General features: G+C 40.4%; 1 protein-coding gene across 1 annotated transcript in view; it reads right to left on the reverse strand.

Annotated features, from left to right (window-relative positions):
- Positions 1-14,477, reverse strand: part of SEZ6 (seizure related 6 homolog) — an 864,418-nt gene that overhangs the window by 123,018 nt on the left and 726,923 nt on the right. The gene's annotated exons all lie outside the window — the stretch shown is intronic.

The following is a 14,477-nucleotide window of genomic DNA, read 5'->3' on the forward strand; positions in this document are numbered from 1 at the left end:
ACATTTATACTGAATGGTTGATAAATTTGGTTGAGCATTTCATACATCTTAATCAATGTTTAAAAATATTTTTTATTTGGAATTTTTAACAAGAATTAAAGTTATCAGTAGGAAATTATAGAAGTTTCATTACAGCAATGTTTCGAGCCACTCTGAGCTCTTTCAAGCTAGAAGTAACTCTGATTGCCAAAGGTCAATGTTGCACAAAGTATATTCTAAGGTGTACACTCCTATTCTTAAAGTGTTACTAAACCTACAGCATTAAAGAATGTTTGTTATACTCACTGTGGAACTTAAGGGGTTAATCCTCTGCATTGTGTAAAAAGGCTGTTTGATCCTGTCATCTCTGCTCCTCCCCTTCTTCCTCAGTCCCAATCCATCTGGTGATAGTACAGAGCCTTAGGAGGTACTCTGCACATGCTCAATTTGGTGTGTATTGTTAGAAAGGGTTTTTTTTTTTTGGAAGGTGCATGTGATCAGCTGAAGGCCAATCAGCACCATCAAGACAGAGGGTCAGGGGTCATGCAGCCTCATAGGACAGTCAGAGTAGAATGAAAATTATTCCTACAAGTTTTGAACAGTGCTCAGCCGGACACTGATAGATGTCATAAGACTGCTCTAACTGTTGATGAGAAAAGATATTTAGCAGTTTATATTTACTAAGATAATTGTATTTCCATGTTCTGTGTACTGTGGAAGACCAGATAAAGTGAATACAAGGTGCTGGGATAAGTAACACTTTAAAAAATATATTGTACCTGCATAAGTAGATGCATATTTAGTGATTCATATATTACAAATGCAAATAGGTTTTAGGTTATGGTTTGCAAAATTCATTTGCAGTTACAGTGTTCCTACAAGTACAGTATTGATTAAAGAGGAACTTTAGTCTTAAAAAAAAAAGTCAGCAGCTGCAAATACTAATAAAAATTAGGTACCTACCAGTGCCTGGGGTCCAGCGCTGTCTTCAGCTGATTCTTTTTACAGCTGCAGGTTCCTAGCACCACCATTTTGGATATGGGAGCCGACTGTGACTTTTAAATCAAGTTCTGTTTGTTAATATTAAAGTTGAACTATAGGCAAAACTTTTTTTTTCATTTTGGATAGAGAAAGGGAATGTTATAACCCCTGTCAGATTATTTTTTGACATCTGTGTCTTATTGGGGAGATTTCCCTTTACTTCCTGTCCCATAGCCAAAACAGGAAGTGAAAAAGTCTCTGCAATTAAAGGGAATTCTTTGGGGACCACCAGGTCACCAGAACTAGTGTCCCCATTGGAAACTTTTCCCCCATTACATTTCTGGGGACAATCCAAAATTTGGGCTTTTCTTTTCACTTTTGATGATAATGGTGAAGAGGACAAATAGCGAGGGTGAATCTCCTTAATGGAGACATATGCAGAAATAAAAACGTGACAGACGTACGAATCCCTCTCCACTCTATCCAAATCTAAAAAAAAAAGTTTTGCCTTTAATTATACTTTAACCACTTTACAACTGCGCCATAGCTGAATGACGGCTACAGCTTGGTTGTCCAGTTCTGGGAGGGCGTTGTCAGTGATCGCTGTGTCCGTAGGACACAGCTGATCACATGACTAGGTAATAGGTCAATCACAGTGGCCTTTTACCACGTAATCAGCTGTGTCCAATGACACAGCAGATCACAGAGTAAACACAGTTGCTGGTTATCGGCAGCAGTGCCACCCACCAGTGCCCAGCAGTGCCACCCATCAGTGCCCAGCAGTGCCACCCATCAGTGCCCAGCAGGCTGACCAGCAGTTGTGCCCATCAGTGCCCAGCATTGGCGCCTATCAGTGCCGTCATTCAGTGCCACCAGTCAGCGCTGTCAGTCAGTGCCACCAGTCAGTGCCCATGAGTGCTGCCTATCAGTGCCCAGCAGTGCCACCTGTCAGTGCACATCAGTGCTGCCTGTCAGTGCCCACCAGTGCTGCCTATCAGTGCCCATCATTGCTGCATATCAGTGCAGCATCATCAGTGTCTCCTCATCACTGCCCACCAGTGCTGCTCCATCAGTGCTGCCTATCCGTGCCACCTCATCAGTGCCCATCAGTGCTGCCTATCAGTGCCCATCAGTGAAGGAGAAAAATTACCTGTTTGCAAAATTTTATAATAGAAACAAAGCAAAACTTTTTTTTCAAATTTTTTGTTTTTTTTTGTTTATGGTGCAAAAAATAAAACACCCAGTGGTGATTAAATACCACCAAAAGAAAGCTCTATTTGTGTGGAAAAAAAGGGGCCATTGTAAATCTTAGAATGGAGAAATAACTTTCCCACGTGGCCAGTCCCCCAGAAAATACCAGCAGGAAATGTAATTAGACCTGGACTGTATTGGCTGTATCTGAATTCTCCGCTCAAGGAAACCAAATTTCGTCCACAAAACCTAGTAAACAGACACCTATTTCCAGAAGTATGTGAATATCAGTAAAAGCCCCAATGAATTGTGAGACCGGAGACCAGTCCAGAAGATGTGAAGAAAGTCCTACATGATGCCTGTTGCCTGTCTGTGACTTTCTGAGCAATCACAGCTGACTCCCCACTGCACATGAGTGAGGTCGCCTGGCTCTGGGGGACTGGTCCTGCAGCCTTCTGGATCATGCGATGTGTCCCATGAGGTTGCAGACAAGGGGTGTGGGCAGTAGGTTGGCCTTAGTGCATGGCATTTTCGCCCAGCCAAAAATTGAGGAGATGGGAGTGAGTACCTGTCAAAAAAGAAACTTACTCCCCATAAAAAAAATGTCAACAATGTTAGGGATGGGGTGTTTACTAAGCGACACTTTTACTTTTGAGTACAGGTGAAGGTCTGCTTTAAGAAGACCTTACAGTAGTGTATTTTTTTAAGAATAAAGTTTATTAGTGTTCAAGACAGTAAAGTACAATTAGATGGTAAGTCCTTACAAGAAAACACCTAATGTGGTAGTTACCATGTAGTATGGATACTTGTCAGCATTTCATGAGCAGAATATAAAGAGCCCAACTACCCAATGTGTCGTAGGCAAGATACCTTAGCATATATAACAAACCCAAAGCTCATATCCAGTTGAGGTGATCAACACTGGAGTACTCTGGTTGGGGGGGGGGGGTCTAGTGGAATGCAAGGGTGTCATGTTGGGGCCATATCTGGTACCTGGCATGATAGAGAATCAGAGGGAAGAAGTAAGAACCATAGGAAAGGAAATACAGCTGTGTTATTTAAGGCCACACTCAGTGCAGTGGAATCATCAACTTCCTAAATACAATTTGCTGCCTGTCCAGGCTCTTTTTTTCATCAAATTTTATTTTTAGAACCTATTCAGGTATTTTACAACAGGCAGTGCATACTTCCAAGTTGTTGCATATAATTAAAACATTATACTTACAGAGATATAGATAACAATCAATGCAATATATTATATTGCATTATAACATATTATATCTTTGAAAAGAGTTTACAGGTCATGTACCCATACCTCGCAATTTTTTGAAATGATGAAAAGGGCCACCTTTTAGCACACAGTATGTAAACAAAGGATTTGTCTCAGCCATGGGACCGGTTGCATGAACCACAAAGATCTAATATTCAGAAAACGATTGGCTAATTTTGACCTCTATTTTTTCTTTGTATTGGCTTTTCAAAATAACAACTGCAGTAACAGAGTATGGATAAAAAGTTTAGTGCCGCATAACACTTTTGCAGCAAAATAGTGCATTTTGTATAGAGAGGAACAGAGGGATATGGTCTCAAAGGAGGGACAGTCCCTCCAAATGAGGGACAGGTGGGAGCTATGTATGTACCATCATCATGCCAATGACAGTATGATAACAAATAAAGCAAAAATGGTAAAGAAAAAAGAAATTTAACTTCAATTACCTTCCATCTAACTAACAGGAAAGCTGTCCCGTCAAGACAGCATTAGATAGTATCCTGAGCTGCAAATAAAATATAGCGTAAAACATCAATAGATATGTGACCCAAGAAACCAGTTCAAAATAGACTGGGGACGACACCAGAACTACCCTTCCATTTTAGGATGTTAATAAAGCAATATTTGAGATGTAATTTCGTGTTGTCATTTGGTTGCCTCTGAGGAGTGCACTAATTGAAAATGTAAAAGTCCTTGGGGTTGGTTTTGACTTTTTTTGGGGGGGGAGATTATTAACAATGTTATTATATTTTTTTAATAATTACGTTTATTAGGTGAATCAGGCTACGTCACATTCAGTGCCATATTGTACAAAAGACTGGAGTAAGTAGAAAAAGTATATGGCATTGTTAACACTGCATGGGATTCACAGTTTTACATGAGAAATGTAAAATATAGAAATATACTTTATAGAGGAAATATAGAAAATAACAGTAAACATAATCATCAGAGTTGGAGATTGATGTTCACAAAAGTTAGGGCAAGAAATCCATTAACACCAAATTTTGTTGAATCTAGTAGGACAGCCTCTGAATTCATGGAGAAGTCTATAGAGAAGCAAGATTGTATTCGCTAATCACTTCTAGACATTAAAACAGTAAGGCTCAGGGGCGGACTGACAACTCATGGGGCCCCCGGGCAATAGGGGATCATGGGGCCCCTGTGTCCTCACCAACACCCAAAAAAGCCTATGAAAAAGCCAATGAAATGTACCAGGGGCATTTCTTGGGGCCCCTTACTGACCCTGGGCCCTCGGGCAGTGCCCGAGTGTTCGAATGGTCAGTCCGCCCCTGGTAAAACTACATTGCTGCTCAGCAACTGCTGTCAAGTTGTTCCTTCACGAGGAGAGTTCAATATTGGTTCTTCACTGTACATCCAAGTTTTATCCAGTATTAAGCCCTGATGAAGGGGGATGGATGTTGCCCCCAAAAAATGTTGGGTTTTTTTTAAATTATTTTCTTTTTGTACCAACAATTATAATGATCTTGGCCTCTTTCATTCAGTTTTGGTCTGCAACTCCTTTCTGTATTTTTATGGGTAAAAATGTGTCATCAGCATACATAGCAATCTTTTCCTCTGTCTCACCTATAACAAAACTATCCACTTGGCCAGATTATCAGCCCAAATTAGCTAGTGGTTCAATAGCTAATGCAAAGATCAAAGGGCAACCCTGGCACCTTTGACTGTTTTGAATTAGCTATTGGATTACCAAATCAAGGTCTCATATCCTAAATGACAGTAACCATAGGCCTCCTGGCATCTTCTGGTCTGGCAGATAATGTTGCTGGTAGAGTAGCCCAGTCCTTCTGTACTGGCAGAAGCTATAGCAAGATGTAAGTGAATGGAGCATGGGGTCTGGAAATGTAAACCAGCCACTGATGAAGGATTATCAGTGGAAGCTCTGAAATGCACACCCACGTGCCCATGCCCCCCCCCTGTCCATGCTCTTCAAGTATCTATTGTGATGCTATAGAACAATTCTGGTGTTGCTTTGTAGAAGCCATACATATTTAGCCTTTGTCTATGAGAACAAAAAACTAATGTGAACAATGGCATACCCGTATTTGTCATGTTTAGTTTGATAATGTCTTATTTATAGAGATAGCTGAGCAAACTGTTGGCACTATATAAATTCTATATAATAATAATACCATAGAGTGTGCCACATCCATCAATAGGTCACCTGTTTCAGTTTCAGACCTTGGGCTCCTCATTGTGGCTGTCAGCTTATTATTTTATAGAAATAAAGAAAACAAAGGCTATGCTAAATCCACAGTAACATTACAACTGTATTATAACCCCCCCCCAAAAAAATATTAATACAAGGTCGATACATTACAAGGCCATTAAAATAGTCATACTACATTTTTGTGTATCACGTTTGCAAGGTTTTATCTATACTCGGCTATTACTAGAATAAATCATTCTAACTACCCATTCTAGCTAAATATCTGGACAAGTAACATTAGTGTTTTTAGTGTTCGTAGTCAGTATAGGTCAGTATATGACCATACAATTGAAAATTCAATGCAGTTAACTAATCAATTTAAATAAAAAAGGCAGACTGACTAAAATAGCAGTGGGGACAATAGCATTTGGAAAATCTTATGTAACCAGTCTATCTGATTGTTTGCTACCCTCATTAGGGTCCGACAAGGGTCTCCCATTGATAAACACTTGATATGGATAAAAGTGGCCAGCTAAAGAGACTGTCATTTTAGATCTATGGGTAGCTTTAGACTCAGCAACACAGTCAGACAGCCCTAGAGTCTTGAACAGCGATGTCAAACACAATTTCACTGTGGGCCGTATCAGCTTTATGGCTGCCCTCAAAGAGCCAATTGTATCTGTAAGACTAGATGAGCAGAGCGCCCCAACTCTTTACATCATTTGTCAAGAGTCCCTCCCCCTCCCTTACATCACAGTGCACCCCCGCTACCTTGTGCTACTGGTGGGAAGGACCTGGGAAGCAGGAAGTGCAGGGCCTGGAGGAGGACTAGAGGAGGGCTGGAATCAGATGCCAGAGTCTGCATAATGCTGAGACCAGGGGAGGTGGAGAAGAGGAAGCTGCACAAAGAGGTGCAGGACATGTGTCCTCCTCTCTGCTACCAACTGCTGAGTAAAGCAGTTGGGGCAAAGACAAGCCTCTCTGTGGCTGCATGGAGAAGCACAAGATCTGATGGAGAAGTTCTGTCCTCTCTGCTGCTGACTGCTGAGACAAGGTGAGGTGCTAGGAGAGGTGCAAATTCCACATGAAAAGGCCTGGTGGGCCGGATTCAGTTTGCAGGCCTTGTGTTTGGCACATGTAGTCTAGAAAAAACTGACATAACTCCAATTTCGGAGACATTTGTCAGCAAATGAGTTCTAAACCTTATGGGGCAATTAGAGAAAGCTCTAGTCATCACTAGGAGAGCTAGAGATGGTGATCTCCTGCCACCGAAGGTACTTTTATTACAGTATTTACCATGTTTTTATGAATAGTGGAAGTAGGTGGTAATGTTTTTTTTTAGACTGACTTTTCTGGTGACATTCAGGGGTTTAACCTTGGGCTCTTCTGGGCCATGGCTATCAGCATTAGCTAACAGTGAAAGTGTGTGTAGCTCAGCCAGATGTTCCTGTGCTGGAGTCACAGTGATGGATTATCTGAAATAAAGTTATAATGCCCCATCTCCATCTTGCAGTGGATTTCCCGGACTGGGTGTTTGGCACCACTCATTAGCTCGCAACTTGATAAATTATCCGTGCTACTTCCCTAATGGGACCTATAAAATATTTCCTCTGTGTCTATGGCACTTCCACCAAAACACAACAGATAGCGAAGGAAGAGATCTCTCGAGGGGAATTGGCAGGGAATGAAGAGTAAACATGGAGCTTCAGTTACAGTCCGCGCACAGTGATAGATTTCTTCCTATTATATCTGCCGCGAATGGTAAACAAAGCAAGAATACAAATCTCCAACAAACACATATTACTTGTTATAAAGGGTCAAATGTATTCATTTTTCTCGCACAGCCTTTGACCGCAGCGAATATATTACTGTTCTTCCTAGTGCACCAGGATAACAACAGCCTGTGGTTGTATGAAGTAGCTAGGGTACGATTAACAGGTCTAAAATGTGTGTGACCCTTGCCTTTTTTATTCTCAGTGTTACAACTCAGATTACAGAGACTCAGGCTGAAATTCTTACATAAACACACATATACAGTAGTTTAGTAGTAGCACAGTGGGGAAAAAAAACGATTAGATAGCCTGCAGATTTTGTAAGTTTGCCCACTTACAAAGAAATGAAGGGTCTATAATTTTTATCATAGGTGTATTTTAAATGATAGAGACAGAAAATCAACCAAAAATCCAGAAAATCCAAAAACCCAGAAAAAACACATGATACAAATGTTATAAATTGAGTTGCAGTTCAGTGAGTAAAATAAGTATTTGATCCCCTACCAACCAACAATAATTCTGGCTCCCACAGACTGGCTATGTGCTCATGTGCTACACAGATTAGTCCTGTCAATTTAAGAAGGTGCTCCTAACAATAATTCATTGTGTGTATAAAAGACACCTGTCCAAAGAATCTCATTCTTCCTCACCACCATGGGCAAGATCAAAGAGCTGTCAAAGGACATCAGGGACAAGATTGTAGACCTGCAAGGCTGAAATGGGCTACTAGACCATCAGCAAGAAGCTTGGTGAGAAGGAGACAACTGTCAGAGCAATTATTTTCAAATGGAAGAAACACAAAATAACCATCAATCACCCTCGGTCTGGAGCTCCGTGCAAGATTTTGCCTCATGGGGTAAAGATGATCATGAGAAAACTGAAGGATCAGCTCAGAACTACACAGGAGGAGCTTGTGAATGATCTCAAGGCAGTTGGGACCACAGTTACCAAGCAAACCATTGGTAACACAATGGGGTTTATTTACTAAAGCTGGAGAGTCCAAAATCAGACTCCCTTCTGCATAGAAACCAATCAGCTTCTAACCTCAGCTTGTTCAATGAAGCTTTGGCAATGAAACCTGGAAGCTGATTGGTTTCTATGCAGAAGGGAGTCTGATTTTGGACTCTCCAGCTTTAGTAAATAAACCCCAATACGTCTCCATGGATTGAAATCCTGCAGTGCCTGCAAGGTCCCCCTTCTCAAGAAGGCACATGTACAGACCCATCTGAAGTTTGCCAATGAACATCTAAATGATTTAGAGAAGGATTGGGAGAAAGTGGTGTGGTCAGATGAGACCAAAATTGAGCTCTTTGGCATTAACTCGACTAGCTGTGTTTGGAGGAAGTAAAATGCTAACTATGATCCTTAGAGCAATTTCCCTACAGTCAAGCATGGAGGTGGAAACATTATGATTTGGGGCTGTTTCTCTGCTAAAAGTACAGGCTGACTTTTCCCCATTGAGGGGCCAATGGATGAGGCCATGTATTGTAAAATCTTGGGTGAGAACCTTCTTCCCTCAGCCAGAACACTGAAAATGGGTCGTGGATGGGTCTTCCAGCATGACAATGACCCAAAACATACTGCCAAGGCAGCAAAGCAGAGGCTCAAGAAGAAGCACATTAAGGTCATGGAGTGGCCTTGTCAGTCTCCAGACCTCAATCCTATAGAAAGTTTATGGAGGGAGCTGAAACTTCAAGTTACCAAGCGACAGCTGAGAAACCTTAAGGATTTAGAGAAGATCTGTAAAAAAGAGTGGGCCAAAATCCCTCCTGAGATGTGTGCAAACCTGGTAACCAACTACAAGAAACATCTTACCTCTGTGCTTTAAAACAAGGGTCTCTCCACCAAGTACTAAGTGATGTTTTACTTGGGGATCAAATACTTATTTTACTCACTGAACTGCAACTCAATTTATAACATTTGTATCATGTGTTTTTTCTGCATTTTTGGTTTATATTCTGTCTCTATCATTTAAAATACACCTATGATACAAATTATAGACCCTACATTTCATTGTAAGTGGGCAAACTTACAAAATCTTCAGGGGATCAAATAATTATTAGAGGTTTACAACTGCCTTAAAATAATCTGAGTTTCATACAGGCAAGTTCAGCAGGATTATTAAGCGGTGTATTTTTAATCCTTTGCATAACTGTTCGTCCATCAAAATTGCATTTAAATTTGTTCTGTGCAAATGGGGCAAAATAGAATGTTTTCAGGCTATATTTTGCATGTGCAAATGGCCATAATGCAGTATTTTCAACATTCACACATTCAAATTGCAATGAATATAGCCTAGGAACATTTTCATTTTGCCCCATTCCCACAGTACAAATTTTATGCAGTTTCGATGGACCAACAGCTATGTCATTTTTTCATTAAATACAGCACTAAGTGTTTTTTTTTTTGTAGTACTTACAGCCTCTTACCAGATGATTCTATGCTTTGCAGCCTCCTACTTTAATATTTGTGGGCTCAAAGTGAGGATGATCATTATATATACCTTTAACTGATATTAAACCTTCAGTTCTTTATAGAACTTTCAGTAGTTGTTTTAATCACTTACTGAGTATGCAGCTTCTTTATCTGTTAATCCTTCCCGAATTCCAGTTTAAGCTGGTGCCTTGACCAATGCCCCAGGTTTCCTGTTTCAGGGTGGCTTCTATCTCTTGTGTCTCCCTACACTGTGTACCTCAATAGAAACACACAGCTCTATAGCCAAGGATGGCAAGACACTCCCCTGCTCCTCCCACCTCTGTCTTCCCTCCTCCCCCCCCCTCTCCCAACTAACAGACTGGCTCAAAACTGTCCACTGTCCACTGGTAACTCTCTCTTGTGAAGACCAGAAGGTCTGGGAAGCAGTACTGAAAGAAGAAGCCAGTTGCATGGAAAATGTAAACCACAACTGCTGGGGTGAGAATCTTAACAAATCATTTACTGGGGAATGTTTATTTTATTGTGCTCAGTGTTTTAGCCTGGGTTCATACTGATGTGGTGCGGAATTCGCAACGGTTTCTGTGCAAATTCCATCACAATAGCACCCCGTTCATGCGAACACACCGTGTATGTTAGGTTAACAACACCCTGAAAGCGATTCACAAAACACGTTGCGATGTGCAGAATCAGATCACATAGGTGTGAATACCTATGCAATCTGATTCTATTGTGGACCAAAAAAGGGTCCCGAACCTTTTCGGTGTGGATGTGGTGTGATTTGAGCCATACAAAATATATGGCTCAAATCACACCACACAGAACTCACATGTGATTTGCAGAGGAAGGCGGTGCGGTTCCTGTGCAAATCACATGCGATATGCTGCACCTCATCGTGTGAACCCAGGCTGAAAGTCACACTAAACTCTGGTTTAAAAATTCTATTCAATTATTCAATATTCTATTCAACTATATATTCTTAACTCAAAAAAGTATCTTCTATTGTTCGCAGTCTCCTCCTATTCTCCAAATTTCTTTTTTTTGCCGCTTTGATCTGACTTCCTGTTAGTATTAGTAGTAGTTTAACATGTACTACTCATTTAATACAAATGGAAGTGAGAGGGAAAGGAGTGGCTCAGGAGTTTACAAAGAATGTTACGAGGATACAGAAAAAAAACGAATAAGAATCAATTTGATGAATAACAGATTACACAGCCATTAAGTAGTGGATGTGTTTGAGTTAGTTTGAAAAATAAGGATATGGATTATTATTATTATTATACAGTATTTATATAGCACCAAAGGGTATGCTCAGCACTGTACAGTAGCAAGGGGGACATAAGATGAGACAAGACAGTAACAATACACTACACGAGGGGTTAGAGGGCCCTGCTCTTTCGAGCTTACAATCTAGGATTAGTGTCACTTTAAGCTAAAAAATGCAGAAAGTGTAAGGGAGAAGTATAACTAAAGCTATCTACGGATTCCAGGAGTGCACTTCGTTCTGCACTCATGTGACCCATTTTCAGCTAACAGCAGGGGAAGCCTGCTGTTGGCTGATGTCATAGAGCTGGTCCAGGATCTGAATAGATTCCAACCATATGGTCAGGATCCACCCAGAAGCCTGGACCAGCAGCTGGCTCAGCCTCTCAGTGATCTGCTGAAAGCCTGTGCCAGCCCTCCCCCCACCTCCACTGCCCAGTGCTCCAGTGAGTTTCTGGAGGGGCAGAGCAGAAATCCAGAGATCAACAGCCATGGCTCTCTGCTCAGAGCGGACAAAGAGAACTGAGTGATCACAGTGTTTGATCACTCAGTTCTCAGTGCAGAGCTGGGGAAAGATGCAGCATCGGATCAATCCTGCATCCACCTAGGTTAGTATAATATTTTTTTTTTAAGCCAATACTTCTCTTTAAAAACTACTTTAACTAGTGAACATCCAACAAGAAGGCTCGGTGTCCATTTAAAGGGAAATATTTTCTTTGTGAAAATGTTTTTTTTAAAGTTTCTAAATTTTGAATTGTTTTAAATTTTTTAAAAATGTAAAATAAAAACAAACAAAAGCAATAATACAGGGTACACCAATGATACTGGTTTTACAAAATATGTTCAGTTTTCTAATAATTGTAACTGCAAATGTTGTATTTAGATTGTAAACTCCACGGAGCAGGGCCCTCTGTTTCCTCTTGTACCAAATTGTATTGTAACTGTAATGTCTACCTTCATTTTGTAAAGCGCTGCGCAAACTATATAAATCCTGCATAATAATAATAAGAAAAATAATAATGTTTAACTCTACAATGCAGGCAGCATCATTCAAACATAAATAATATTGCAGCAGCCTGGAACATAGGCACGCTATGGTTGTTCCAGATTAGCCCAAAAGATGGCAATAGAGGACAATGCTGTACACCACCAACGTGACTACACAGAATCTCTGAAACTATCATTTGTCTAAAGGTACTACTTGACCTAAGGATCAGCATAAACTCCTCGAAGCTTGTTCTCAAACACATTCCGTTAGTTATAAGTATATAAGCAATTATTTTGTACATGGGCACCATGAAGATCAGAAATCCCACACAATCTGACTGCTTGATTTTAGAAATGTTTAAGCGTGATGATTCACTATCAAGACTCAGGGCCCAGATAGAAAGCTTGCATGATAGCGGCAGATAGAAAAGTTACTTGTGATATTCACCTAGATATATTTTTCCTTGGAGGAGCCTCAGTGTACTTGATTACCCCTCAGCAAGTAGTAATTTGAAAAAATAGATAGGGATATTCTATAATAAATGTTAATTGCATGACTGTTGAAGAACACTTCATAAAGCAATGCGTTGGTTGGGTATACCTCATTTTGTACTTTAAAAGCCACAATTTAGAACTATCTTCAAACTTTGAAACCTTGGATCACAAGCAGACCAGTTTGATGTGCTTGTGGTCTATGAGAACTACTGAATCTCTGGGGTTTGTTTCAGTTTGCAAAGCAGATTTAAGCAGCCAGGAAGATCATGGCACATCCTTGCTCTTGGCACTTTTTTTTTTAAACTACAAAAGTAAAAGTTCTTTTTCTAGTTATGCCCATCCATTGAGCAGAGCGGGCTGCTTAAAGTGGAACTTTGGCATAAAATTTAGAAATTTGCACGAAGTAGGATTTTTTCTGTTTGCATAAGAGACATATATATCTCTTCTGTAATAAAGAATTCTGGAAGCAGAAATAAACTCTGTCAGGCTCTGGTCACACCTAATGCAGTTTGCTTTTTGTCCATTTTGCAGTGCTTTTCGCAGTTCGTTTTGCGTTTTTTGTACACACGTTTTGACCCATTTTTACCACATTCTGCGTTTTGTTCAGCTCTTATTTTTTTCTTAAAGTGGAATTTTTTTTGTTGCTGGGCAAAATAAAAATGCAAAAATGCAAAACGCGGTAAAATGTAGCAAAAACGCACTAGCATGCATTTCAGCGGGTTCTCCATTGAACTCTATTGTAGCAAAAATGCTGCTTTTTGATTTTAAAAAAGTCCCTGATGGATCCACTGATTATGCTGTTCTGACTTACTGATCTTGTGGAAGCACCTAAGCATAGTAAGCTGTTTGTCTTCTTCTCTACTTATTATGCTAGGCAAGAAATTTTGTTGAGATGAAAGCTATCAACCCCGCCCGCGGTCTCTGGTTGGAAAAGGCAGCAATCAATGGTGCCCTTCCTCTGTATAAGCGTACGTAAATAAGCCACAACTGTCCAGCAAAATTTGATCACATCTGGGCTGGGTGGGTGAAGGCACAGGGACTACAATATGGTTGTGATGGCTTCAGTTAGTTATTATAAAATGTTTAAAATATCCGAACAATGTGTTGCTACTTGTACTGCCTACTCGCCTTCTTTGCCCTTTCTCTTTTCCTTCTTCCTCCTCTCCCCCCCTGCTCTTGCCCTTCCCACCCCTGTCCCCCCTTTATTTTTCTCACGCTCCTTGATCCCTATCTCACTCCCCTTACCTGGCAGGACATCAACCTTTAGAGCACACTATGTGCTTGCTTAGCGCCGTTAGGATGCTATTGTAAGACTCTTCTGTTTTGGAATACTAGTGTATACTGTTTACCTTACCATATAATGCTCGCTTGATTTGATTTCATGTACCTTTGATTGTCTGTACCACTGTACAATTTCAATAAACGCAACTGTTAAAAAAAAAAAAAAAAGTCCCTGACCCTTTCCAAGAAGCAGCTCAAAAAAGCATAGATGTTAACATGTTCTATAGGAAACCATGTTAAATGGACTGTAGTGCGTTCCTGCAAAAAGCACTAAAAATGCATTGGTGTGAACAGAGCCTCAGTCAACATTAACTATTTTTATTCTCTATTCTGCTAGCATTCATAAATAAATAGGAAAGTATATTATATTTATGTGGTTTAACCTTTAGTTACATTTCTTCTGGTGATTTCTGGTTTCTGGCATAGGCCATAATAATGTCATACATCCCAGAAGTCTTCATTGACATTTTTTTTCTTTCATCTGGAGGAGGGGTGGAGGGGTTTTCCCTGCTAAGTACACCCTCCTGCTTGCATGCCTGAGCTAAGGGCAGATGGATTACAGGATGTAAATGCTACATGAATCATCTGCCCTTACTCAATACGGCTGCAGCTAGAAAAGCTAGGGGATGTTTTTCAAAGTGATTTCTCAACAAAATAA

The sequence above is a fragment of the Staurois parvus genome, unplaced genomic scaffold, assembly GCF_062004578.1.
Source record: "Staurois parvus isolate SC_StPar_1 unplaced genomic scaffold, SC_StPar_1.0 ptg000299l, whole genome shotgun sequence".
Classification (NCBI taxonomy): domain Eukaryota; kingdom Metazoa; phylum Chordata; class Amphibia; order Anura; family Ranidae; genus Staurois; species Staurois parvus.